This window comes from Callospermophilus lateralis, chromosome X (genome assembly GCF_048772815.1).
Source record: "Callospermophilus lateralis isolate mCalLat2 chromosome X, mCalLat2.hap1, whole genome shotgun sequence".
NCBI classification, from domain to species: Eukaryota; Metazoa; Chordata; class Mammalia; order Rodentia; family Sciuridae; genus Callospermophilus; species Callospermophilus lateralis.
The window spans coordinates 103,984,844-103,998,447 of NC_135325.1; positions in this window are offsets into that span (position 1 = coordinate 103,984,844).

Consider the following 13,604-nt stretch of genomic DNA (forward strand, 5'->3'; position numbering starts at 1 on the left):
TGACACCAGCAAATCACATTAAAATACACTTAATGTTATGGTCACAAATGTTATCAAAATATAGTCATCAAGAAATATAATATCTACAGGGAGATTTTGCTCCTATTTATGGCCCTTGTCCATAAGCAGTAATGGATTATTTTTACAAGGATCAATTCAACAGCAACCATGACTATAAATATCAACTTGAAAGAGTCAATTTTAAATATAGCTATCCTAATGGAATGCTTTAGATGCATTACTATATTTTTTCTGAAGACCTATTGATTTGACTTCCAGATCTTTGAATGTACTGCATAATATGGTCACTAGCTAAAACAGTTTAAGTCTTATAATTATGTAATGATAGGATGTCATTTAGGTAGGAACATTACCATAGAGATTGGTCAGATAATGTTTAGGTACTTGAGAAAAGAAAGTGGGGATATATAAGATGACTTAAGGCACAGTGGAAAGCAATTCCTAACCAACACTGCAACATTCTTAAAATACATTTCTTGTCAAATTATAAATATAATCTAACATCATATGTATGGCTTAATGTAAATTTTATACTTAATAATTTAATGCAGATGTATGGCCAAATTTTTACCAGGAAAAATAGTGACACAATAGAAACAAATAATGATTATTTTACATTCATACTGAATTGATCTAAGCTTCAGACTTAATCCCAAGGGCCAGTTAAGAGATACTGAAATCTTCTGTTGATAATAATAAGACCAAATGGTAACCTCTTATCACATAAAATTTGTTCAGATATTTCTCGCATTATTAATGGGTTAATGTCCAAAATAGATAAGAAGTTTTTAAACTCAGTAGCAAAAAAAAAGAACTTGATTTAAATATGTGTAAAAATATTTATTAGTCTTTGTATTTCTCCAAAGATATACAGATGGCCACCAGGTATATGAAAGGATGCTCAACATTACTAATTACAAGAGAAGTGTAGATCAAAGACATAATGACATAAAAAAAGAAAAGAAATAACAAGTGTTGGGAAGGATGTATACAAAATTTTAACCCTTATATACTATTAGTGTGAATTCACCTGCTATGGAAAAGAGTACTGGTTACTGCTTCTGGGTATATATGCAAAATACTTGAAATCAGAATATCAAAGAGATAGCTACACTCCAAAGTTTTATTGAAGCATGATTCATAATAGATAAGAGATAGAAACAACACAGATATCCATTCTCAGATAAAGAGATTAATAGACTAAAATGGTGGTATATGCATTAAAATATAATATTATTAAATTTTTACAAAGAAGGAAATCCTGACATTTGAGACACCATGGATGAATCTGGAATACTTATGCTGAGTAAACTAAGCCATCAAAGAAAGATAAACATCACATGATTGCTTTTCATTGAGGTATCTAAAAGAGTAAATTGCATAAAACCAGAGAATAAAATGGTAGTTACCATGGATTAGAGGGAGGAAGAAATGGGGAATTATTTGCTACAAAATGCCTATAAACTTTCAGTATGCAAGAAGAATAGTTCTAAGACAATGCTGCACAATGTAGTACCTGCAGTTTTTAATAATGTTATTCATTTTATAATATGTTAACTGAATAAATGTAAGTTCTCTTATTTCCCTCCCCCTTCAAAACACACACACACACACACACACACACACACACACACAAAAGAACATAATAAAAGAATGTTTTGGAGGGATATGGATATATTTACTACCTTGATTTCACTAATGGACCACAGAGAGTATATATTTGTCAAAGTCATCAGAATGCATAAAATTAAATATGGACAATATTTTGGGTATCAAATATACTCCAATAAAGCTTATAAAAAATGGCTAGACAGAATGTTATATAAAATATTTTGAGTAATTTAGACTTTCAGTAATATATGTATATTTAGGTAATATATAAAATATCCTAATCAATAAAATGAATATATCTATTTTCAAATTTTATGAGCACCTATTTTTATAGTTCCATATGTAATGAATTTAAAATATGCTACTTGTTTAGATTTAGTACTATAATATGAACTACCTATGCTAAGCTCATTATCAAATAACTTAAATTTTTACCTTCCCTTCTGATCCATGAAATGTGATTAAGAATATTACCCTGATATGTCAAGAGCTTTGTAATGTTTTGAACAACTAATAATAAAAAAAGAATATTACCCTGAATATATACCATAAAAATATGATGACAAAAATACTAACTGAATATTTTATGAAGATATGCTTTTAGTATCCAAGAATTATATACATATTAATGACATAATGATTAAAATATTGACCCAGTTGTTAATTTTTCAGTAGTAAATATTCAGATAATTAGTAACATTTATTTATTGGGTTCCTATAATACTCAAGATGTATATTAGGTTCTAGATATACTTAAGGTAAAGATGATGAATAAATGTCTTGAATTTCAGGGAACTTGTATTTTATGGATCCTAGAGATAAATAAGGAAGCACAATAGAGTATAAGTGTTAAGTGAAGTATAAGGTGGAAATACAGAACTGAAATATCAAGGCTAGATTAATGAGATTCCTACAAGAGGAATCATCTAGATCTAATTCTGTAGAAAGTATGACTGAAGAAGAATGGAAACAAGGTGTACAAAGACCAGAGAAAGAAAACAAAATAGTAAATATTAAGCACCTTAAATAATATTTATGGTTATAGATTAGATAATGGGGAGGGATGTATATTCAATATTGATGTTAATTTTTATTTACTGATATTATGTTTCCCTGATTCTAGTATTATGGAAGCAATTGGAAGTTACATTTTTATGCAAACAATACATTTTGAAGTATTGAATTAGAATAGGCAGATGATTAAGTTAAATAATCATTTCATCAAAGTATGTTACTTACAAAGCTTCTAAATGATGGATTAGGTAAATATTGAAAGCAGTTTTATTAAGTATACAAAGATATTCAAGATGACCTAAAATTTAGTGCATATTTATGCATATTCATAGCATTCAGTCATTTATTTATCATGAAATTGTGTCTGTTGGAAATTTAGTCAGAGATATGGAGCCTGGAAAGTAACAATACTACTTCAAAGGAATCTCTAACCTGAAAAACTATAATAAATTGTGTTGAGGCCAAAGTGGAAGACTACTGCCATAAAAAAGTGAACCACAAGTATAATACCAGTACTTTGTGTTAAAGTGATGTTGAAACAAGTTTTTGCACAATTATCTCTATTCATAAGATAACATCCCATTGCAGGAAAAAGGGGATTATATGCCAATTACATTTTTAAGTTTGAATGAATAATTAAAAATGATTAGTATCTTTATGAAAACAACAGAACAAGATTGGTTTCTCTCTAAATGAAGAAGGTAACTGCCTAAATAGAAAATTGAAAATGATGCACACAGATTTAATTTGTTGTCTAAAATTGTCAGGATTATAATTGTACTTTCAGATTTAGTTATTCCTCCTAGAAATTACCTGTAAAAGCAAACAGTTTACCAGACACAGGTAATTTATTAACTCTGAAAATTATTAATTATATTACCTAACTCACACTAGTAAACAGAATAAATAGAACAATGCATTTCATAAGAAATCAAATACTACGTGTTAAAATCAGATATAGAAAGAAGGTTTTAAGTGACATTATTTTACAAAACATTGAAATCAATCATAAATAAATTATAACCAGCCAATGTACTGCACAGAATTTGCTTATTTTCAATAATCCTGTGTATTAAAGGCCTTTATAATCACAAAATTATGAATGTATACATAAAATTTAAATTTGGAAAAATTTAAATTTGGGAGAGAATGAAAATGTTATTTTTCCTGCAATGAACTTACAGATAAGCTCATCCAAGATAAAGTCTATGATTTATAGTCCTCTATTTTCTTAGGTATGGTAGTTGAACAAAAGAAGTACAACCAGATGTGGCATTATCTATTTGAAATTAAAAAGTATTTAAATATCTTTAGGAATACTTTTGTGAAAAATGAATACTAACGAATGGCATTAGTAAGTATACAAACAATTGGTTGCTTGTGATTTTATTGATTACTTTTTGAATAATAATACAACTCTAATCCATGACTTTGTCCTTAATATGCCATGAAGCATAAAAAATAAAATGTAGATGGATCCCTTATTTTTTAGTTCAAACCAATGAAATAATATTAGCTTCTATTGATGAAGTGAGAAAACCATACATTTCAAACTAGGCAGTTCATACATATTTATTGAGTAAATTTTCCTTGTACAGAATACAGGACTAGGCATGTAAAAGAGGTCAAGTAACTAACAATTAGATTGATGAAAAAGGCATTATATAATATGGGATATTTCTCATGTAAATATAGAGATAATATAGTAAGGAATGGCCGAGGAACAGATCAATTACTGTGGCAAGGATACTTTATCATATTCCAATATTCATTCTTCTTTTTTCTGAGGAATACAAATAACAATTTTATTTGGACACATGACTCCCTAAAATAGTGTATTTATGAACTTGCATTCTAAGTAAATTTAGCCATACAACCAGATTTTTGAAAAGGTGGTTAATGAGAATTTGTATGTGTACTTTCTGGAAACTTTCCACAAAGGTAAAGAGGTGACCTTATCTTTTATTTTTTTAAATATTTTTTTAATTGTTGGTGGACCTTTATTTTATTTATTTATTTTTATGTGGTGCTGAGCATTGAACCCAGTACCTCACAAATGCAGGCAAGTGCTGTACCAATGAGCCATAACTCCAGCCCCTCTTTTTCTTTTTATAGATGGCTAGAATACAGACTTAATAAGTGAAACTTATTAAGTCTTTTACAAGCCATGTATTGGAATTGCAATAGAACCATGTGAAAAAAGCACATTTACCTAGAAATCTCAGAATTCCTATCCCGTCACTAAATATAAATATTTGGGGTTTCTTTATATTAGAAAAAAAATTATTTTATATGATAGGAAATAATAAGCTTGATTTTTTTTTGTTACAGTCATTTCAACCTTATAGTAAAGCAGTTTTCAAGTACTTTACAGGCAATTATGCAGATATTTTCAATGTAGCTACAGGAGATTAATTTGTATTAGTAGGTGAAATTTATATGGAACATGCTTGACTGACAGTAAGAATGTTCTCTAATGCAGAGTCTTCTCAATAAAAGAGGTATAGAAGCCAGGCATGGTGGCACATGCCTATAACTTCAGTGGCTCAGGAGGCTGAGGATTGCAAGTTCAAAGACAGCCTCAGCAACAACTAGGCATTCAGCTACTTAAGGAGACCCTGTCTTTAAATAAAATACAAAATAGGGCTGGGGATGTGGCTCAGTGGTTAAGTGCCCCTGAATATTCAATCCACAGTACCTGCCCCCCAAAAAGAATATATCTTTTTATCTACTAATATACAGATATTAGTGATAGTGTTTGTAATATGTGTTTTAAAAGTCCAATATAGAAAAAGATCTAGAAAAGATGGGCACATTATTCTAAAAACCCGTTGAAAAGCATATGTGAGCAAAATAATAATAATAACAATAACAACAACAATAATGGTAAATACTTATGTGTTTAAGATCTGGAAGGAAATTGGAACTCAATGTTTTAAGAACCTATGATTCTAAGAGATATAAGTGGCAAACATATTGAGAAAAGACTGTAGGATGTTCACATAGCTAAAGAGGGCAAAAAGAGGGTAGTATGCTGGGATCAGTAGCACATGCCTATAATCCTAGTGGCTTGGGAGGATGAGACAGGAAGATCTCAAGTTCAAAACCAGCCTCAGTAAAAGTGATGTGCTAAGCAACGCAATGAGACCCTATCTCTAAATAAAATACAATATAGAGCTTGGGGTGAGGCTCAGTGGTTGAGTACCCCTGGATTCAATCCCTGGTACTAAGTAAATAAATAGTTAAATAACTATAAAAAGAGGGTAGTACTGAGGATTAAAATGGAGAAAATTATATTATATACATTGATAAATATGCCAAAATAAACTCCATTAGTATGCATAATTACAAAGCACTAAAAGTAAAAATAATTTAAAAAAATAGAATTAAATCTAATCAAGGAGACAGCACTATGGCAAATTTCCCATATTTTATAATAAGACTATAAAGATGTCCATCCTACAAAGGAAATAATCCTTCCCTTTCAATGAGGGGAGCACAGTACCAAATCATCTCAAACTTCATAATTGAATTTAGGTAATTAGAGATTACAAGTGCCCCAACGATTTCCCAGAAGCAAAAGTAAATTTCTCCAGAGGAAAAAACTATTCTTATTTGACCTGAAATTAGTGTTATAATAGTTTTTTTTCATGTGTAAAATCCTAAACTAAATAAAAAAACTCAAAATAGAACACAAAAAGTTTGTAGCCCAAATTGTAGAACATATAGAAAGAAATGTAGGAAAACAGTTTAGAACACTGTCTTAGCAAAGTATTTTTAATGTGACCCCAAACAAAAGAAAAAATTGAGTCAGGAATGATGGGATATGGTTGTAATCCCAGAGACTTGGAAGGCTGGGTCAGGAGCATCTCAAGTTCAAGACCAGCTTCTGCAATTTAGTGAGGCCCCATCTCATAAAATAATGATAAAAAAATAATTATGATGATGATGATGATGATGATAATAATAATAATAATAATAATAATAATAATAATAATAATACCTAAAAAGGACTTGAGGAGCTCGGATGTAGCTCAACTGTTAACAAACCCTGGGTTCAATGACAAGTACAAAAAAAAATATATAATTCCCAGCAAAAATTGATAAAATGTATCACATAAAACTAAAAAAAAATGATAAAGTATTACATAAAATATCAAAGGAAACAATTAAGTGAGTGACGATGACAAATTTATAGTTCAGTAGAAAATATCTGTAAATCTTTATGTGAAGAGAGATTAATTTCAAAAAATATATAAGGGACTAAACACCAAAAATATATCTGATTTTAAAATGGGCAAAAAAACATGTTAGATATCTCTCAAAAGATGGTATACAAATATCCAAAAGTTATTTCTTAAAAAGTGCTCAATATCACTAATCATCAGAGAATTGCAAATCAAAATGGCAATGATATCCCACCCCAGTTAGATAAAAAAATACAAAAAAAAAAAAATGCTGGTAAGACAATGAAGTAATGGGAACTCTAATCACCTGTGGTAGAAAGGTAAATTAGTAGAGACTTTATGGAAAACAGTATGCAGTTTCCTATAAAAATTAGAAATTAAACTACTGTATAATCCCACAATTACAATACTTATGTAGTGGGATTAAAATGAGTATTGTAATTTTAAAATCAGCCATCTAAATATCAATTATAATACTAAATACACTCTCCAAGATATGAAATCAACTTGGATGTTCATCAATGGATGAAAGGGTAAATATACTACTATACAGATCCAAGATGGTAGAATAGAGGAGGTCCTGTTTCTGGCTGCTCTGTGGCATGAAACCAAGAAAGCATACAGGTAGCTTCTCCACAAGGTCTCTCCTAGATGTAATACAACATCACAGAGAGTGTGAAAAGACCCCTATACAATGGATTTTCGCAGAAATAACCAGCGCTGCGATCACCCACGCAGAAATGACAGCCTCTGTGTTCGAGTAAGTCTCTGGACTCTGGACCCAAAGCCAGCAGTCCTAGTTAATGGAGAGCTCACAAGTGGCTTAGCAGAAATGACCTATCAGTACCTCTGCAGAACTCCAGACTGTGCTTCGCTCTCACTCAGGTCACTGGGTTACTACCTATCAATGGCACAAGGCCATTGCCCAGCTCCCTCCACCTCACCAGGTACCCCGGCACTGGAAGCAGACCAACTCCATCTTGGAAAACAATTTATCGCCATTTTTTGGAGGGTGTAGCTATCAGATTGAATCTCCAATTGAGCAGGAGAGATCTTGGAACCCAACAAGAGCACTACAAATGTATAGGGTAAAAAAAAATATCACACCAGATCCATAGAGCTGGAAAGGAAGACACATGAGCAATATGAAAAAACAAGGGAAGAAAGTACCACAAACAAATAAAGAACACATAATTAGAAGCATTTGCAGAAAAAATGACAGAGAAAGATGTCAGGATATACATGGGTAAGATGTTTTGGGATCACAATAAAGCCATAAGAAAACAAATACAGACAGTGAAAGATCACTTTGACAATGAGCTACATAAACAAATGCAAAAAGCAAAAGATCACCTCAACAGGAAGATAGAGGTTATAAAAAAAAGAAAACCTTGAAATGAAAGAAATAATAAACCAAACTAAAAACTCAAATGAAAGCATCACCAACAGAGTAGACCACTTAGAAGATAGGACATCAGACAATGAAGATAAAATATATCATCTTGAAAAAAACATAGAACACACAGGAAAAATGATAAGAAACCATGACCACAACATTCAAGAAATATGGGATAGAATAAAAAGAGGAAATTTAAGAGTTATTTGGAAGGGCTGGGAGGCGCTGGGATTGGCTCAGAGGTAGAACGTTTGCCTAGCATGTGTGAGGCACAGGGTTCGAACCCTAGAACCACATAAAAATAAAATAAAGGTGTTGTGTCTACCCACAACTAAAACATAAAGTGTTAAAAAAGTTATTGGGATAGAGGAAGGCATAGAGGTCTAAACCAAAGGAATGAACAATCTATTCAATGAAATAATATTAGAAAACTTTCCAAACATAAAGAATAAACTGGAAATCCAAATTCAAGAAGCCTACAGGACGCCGAATGTACAAAACCACAAGAGATCCACACCAAGGTGAATTATAATGAAAATTCTCAATATACAGAATAAGGAAAGAATTTTAAAAGCCACATGAGAAAGAAATCAGATTACACATAGAGGTAACCAATTAGAATAACAGCAAATTTTTCAACACAGACCCTGAAAGCTAGAAGATCCTGGAACAACATATTCCAAGCTCTTAAAAATAATGGGTGCCAACCAAGAATCTTGTATCCAGCAAAATTAAACTTTAGATTTGAAGATAAAATAAAAACCTTCCATGATAAACAAAAGTTAAAAGAATTTATAGCTAGAAAACTGACACTACAAAACATCCTTGGAAAAATATTTCATGAAGAGAAAATGAAAAACAACAATGAGAATCAGCAGAGAGAGGTAGTACACTAAAGGAAAAACTAATCAAAGAGGAAAACTGAGTCAAGTTAAGTAACAAAAATAAAATTATACTCCAAAAAAAAAAAAAAAATAGGGCTGGACATACAAACCATGTCTCAATAATAACCATGAATCCTAATGGCTTAAAATTACCAATCAAAACACATAGACTAGCAGATTGGATTAAAAAAAGACCCAACAATATGCTGCCTTGAGGAGACTCATTTGATAGGAAAAGATATATACAGACTGAAGGTGAAAGGTTGGGAAACATCATACCACTGCGGAAGCAAGCAGAGGTTTTCATATTATATAAAATAAAGTAGACTTCAAGCTAAAGTTAATCAAAAGGGATAAAGATGAACATTACATACTGCTCAAGGGAATCATACACCAATAAGACATAACAATCATAAATATTCATGTCCCAAACAATGGTGCAGCTATGTTCATCAAACTCTTCTGAAGTTCAAGAGTCAAATTGACCAAAACACAATAATCTTGTGGGATTTTAACACACCTCTCCCACCACTGGATAGATCTTCCAAATAGAAGTTGAATAAAGAAACTACCGGGACTGAGGTTGTGGCTCAGCTGTAGAGTGCTCACCTAGCAAGCGTGAGGCTCTGTGTTCGATCCACAGCATCACATAAAAATAAATAAATACAATAAAGGCATTGTGTCTAACCAAAAAAAATCTTAAAAAAAGAAACTATAGAATACAATAACACAATCAATAACTTAGACTTAATTGAAATATATAGAATATTTCAACCTGCATCAAGTGGGTACACTTTCTTATCAGCAGCACATAGATCCTTCTCTAAAATAGACCATATACCATGCCACAAAGCAACTCTTAGCAAATACAAAAAAGTAGAGATACTACCCTGTATTTTATCAGATCATAATGAAATGAAATTGGAAATCAACAACAAAATAAAAAATAAAAATTTCCATCACCAGGAGAATAAACAATATGCTACTGAATGAACAATGGGTCAAACAAGACATCAAGGAGATTTTAAAAAATTCTTAGAGGTATATGAGAACACAGACACAACATATGAAAATCTCTGGGACACTATGAAAGCAATACTAAGAGGAAAATTCATTGCATGGAGTTCATTCCTTAAAAGAAGGAAAAAGTCAACAAATAAATGACCTCACACTACATTTCAAAGCCCTAGAAAAAGAAGAACAGATGAGCAGCAAAATCATTAGAAAGCAAGAAATAATTTATATTAGAGCTGAAATCAATGAAATGGAAACAAAAGAAATAATTGAAAAAATTGACAAAACAAAAAGTTGGTTCTTTGAAAAAATAAATAAAATTGACAGACCTTTAGTCATACTAGTGAAGAGAAGGAGAGAGAGAACTCAAATTACCAGCATACGTGATGAAAAAGGAAATATCACAACAGACATTACAGAAATACAGAGGATAATTAGAAATAATTTTGAAATCTTATACTCCAATAAAATAGAAGACATTGAAGGCATCGACAAATTTCTTAAGTCATATGATTTGCACAGATTGAGTCAGGAAGATATAAACAATTTAAACAGACCAATATCAATGAAGAAATAGAAGAAGCCATCAGAATCTTACCAACCATGGAAAGCCCAGGACCAGATGGATACACAGCTGAGTTCTACAAGACCTTTAAAGAAGACCTAATACCAATACTCTTCAATTTATTTCAGGAAATAGAAAAAGAGGCAGTTATTCCAAACTCATTCTATGAGGCCAATATCACCCTGATCCCGAAACCAGGCAAAGCCACATCGATGAAAGAAAATGAATATATCCAAAGAACATAGATGCAAAAATTCTCAATTCTGGCAAATCGAATACAAAATCATATCAAAAAGATTGTGCACCATGATCAAATGGGATTCATCCCAGAGATGCAAGGTTGGTTCAACATATGGAAATCAATAAATGTAATTTATCACATCAATAGACTTAAAGATGAGAATCATATGATCATATCTCAATAGTCGCAGAAAAAACATTTGACAAAATACAGCACCCCTTTATGTTCAAATCACTAGAAAAACTAGGGATAACAGGAACATATCTCAACATCATAAAGGCTATCTAAGCTAAGCCTCAGGCCAGCATCATTCTAAACAGAGAAAAATTGAAGGTGTTCCCTCTAAAATCTGGAACAATACAGGGATGCCCTCTTTCACCACTTCTATTCAACATAGTTCTTGAAATACTGGCCAGAGCAATTAGACAGACAAAATAAATTAAATGGGTATGTATAGTAAAAGAAGAACTTAAATTAGCACTATTTGTTGACAATATGATTCTATTCCTAGAAGACTCAAAAACTCCACCAGAAAACTTCTAGAACTTGTAAATGAATTTAGCAGGATATGAAATCAATACCCATAAGTCAAAGGCATTTATGTATATCAGTGACAAAGCCTCTGAGAGGGAAATGAGGAAAACAACCCAATTCATAATAACCTCAAAAAAATTAGATACTCGAGAATCAACTTAATGAAAGAGATGAAAGATCTATACAATGAAAACTACAGAACCTAAAGAGAGAAATCAAAGAAGACCTTAGAAGATGGAAAGATCTACCTTGCTCTTGGATAGGCAGAATTAATGTTATCAAAATGGCCATACTACCAAAAGCACTATACAGATTTAATGCAATTCTGGTCAAAATCCCAATGGCATTCCTCATAGAAATAGAAAAAGCAATCATGCAATTCATCTGGAAAATAAGAGACCCAGAATAGCTAAAGAAATCCTTAGCAAGAAGAGTGAATCAGGTGGCATCACTATACCAGAACTTAAACTAGACTACAGAACAATAGTAACAAAACCAGCATGGTATTGGCACCAAAACAGACTGGTAGACCAATGGTGCAGAATAGAGGACACAGAGATTGAGCCACAAAGTTACAATTACCTTATATTAGACAAAGGTGCCAAAAACATGCACTGGAGAAAAGATAGCATCTTCAACAAACGGTGCTGAGAAAACTGGAAATACATATGCAACAAAATGAAATTAAACCCCTATCTCTCACCATGCACAAAACTCAACTCAAAATGGATAAAGGACCTAGGAATTAAACCAGAGACACTGTGTCTAATAGAAAAAAAACGTAGGCTCTAATTTTCATCATGTTGGATTAGGCCCCAACTTCCTTAATAAGACTCCTATAGCACAAGAATTAAAACCAAGAATCAATAAATGGGATGGAATCAAACTAAAAAGTCTCTTCTCAGCAAAAGAAACAATCTGTGAGGTGAACAGAGAGCCTACATCCTGGGAGCAAATTTTTACCCCTCACACATCAGATAGAACATTAATCTCTAGGGTATGTAAAGAACACAAACAGCTAAGCACCAAAAAAACAAACAAAAAAAAAAATCAACAAATGGGCCTAGGACATGAACAGACACTTCTCAGAAGAGGATATATAATCAATCAACAAATATATGAAAAAATGCTCATCATCTCTAGCAATCAGAGAAATGCAAATCAAAACTACTCTAAGATATCATCTCACTCCAGTCAGAATGGCAGCTATCATGAAGACAAACAACAATAAGTGTTGGCGAGGATGTAGTGAAAAAGGTACATTCATACATTGCTGGTAGGACTGCAAATTGGTGCAGCCAATATGGAAAGCAGTATGGAGATTCCTTGAAAATCTGGGAATGGAATCACCATTTTACCCAGCTATCCCACTCCTTAGTTTATACACAAATGACTTAAAAACAGCATACTACAGGGACATAGCCATATTGATGTTTATAGCAGCACAATTCACAATAGCTAAACTGTGAAGCCAAACTAGATGTCTTTCAGTGGATGAATGGATTAAAAACAATGTAGCATTTATGCAAAATGGAATTTTACTCAGCATTAAAAGAGAATAAAAATCATGAAATTTGTAGTTAAATGGATGGTGCTGGAGAAAATAATGCTAAGTGAAGTTAGCCAATCCCAAAAAAACAAATGCTGAATTTTCTCTGATATAAGGAGGCTGACTCATAGTGGAGTAGGGAAGGGGAGTATGGGAGGATTAGATGAATTCTAGATAGGGAAGAGGGGTGGGAGAGAAAGGGAGGCAGCAGGGGATTATCAAGGATGGTGGATTATCAAGGATGATGGACATCATTAATCAAAGTACATGTATGAAGACTCAAATTGGGTGTCAACATACTTTATATACAAATAGATATATGAAAAATGGTGGTATATATGTGTAATAAGAATTGTAATGCAAAAAAAGAACAAAGTACATATATAAATGCATGAATTGGCATGAACATACTCTATATACAAAGATATGAAAAACTGTGCTCTATATGTGTAATAAGAATTGTAATGCATTCTGCTGTCATGTATTTAAAAAATAAAATTTTATATATATATATATATATATATATATATATATATATATATATACATATACATATATATACACACACACATACATATATATATATAT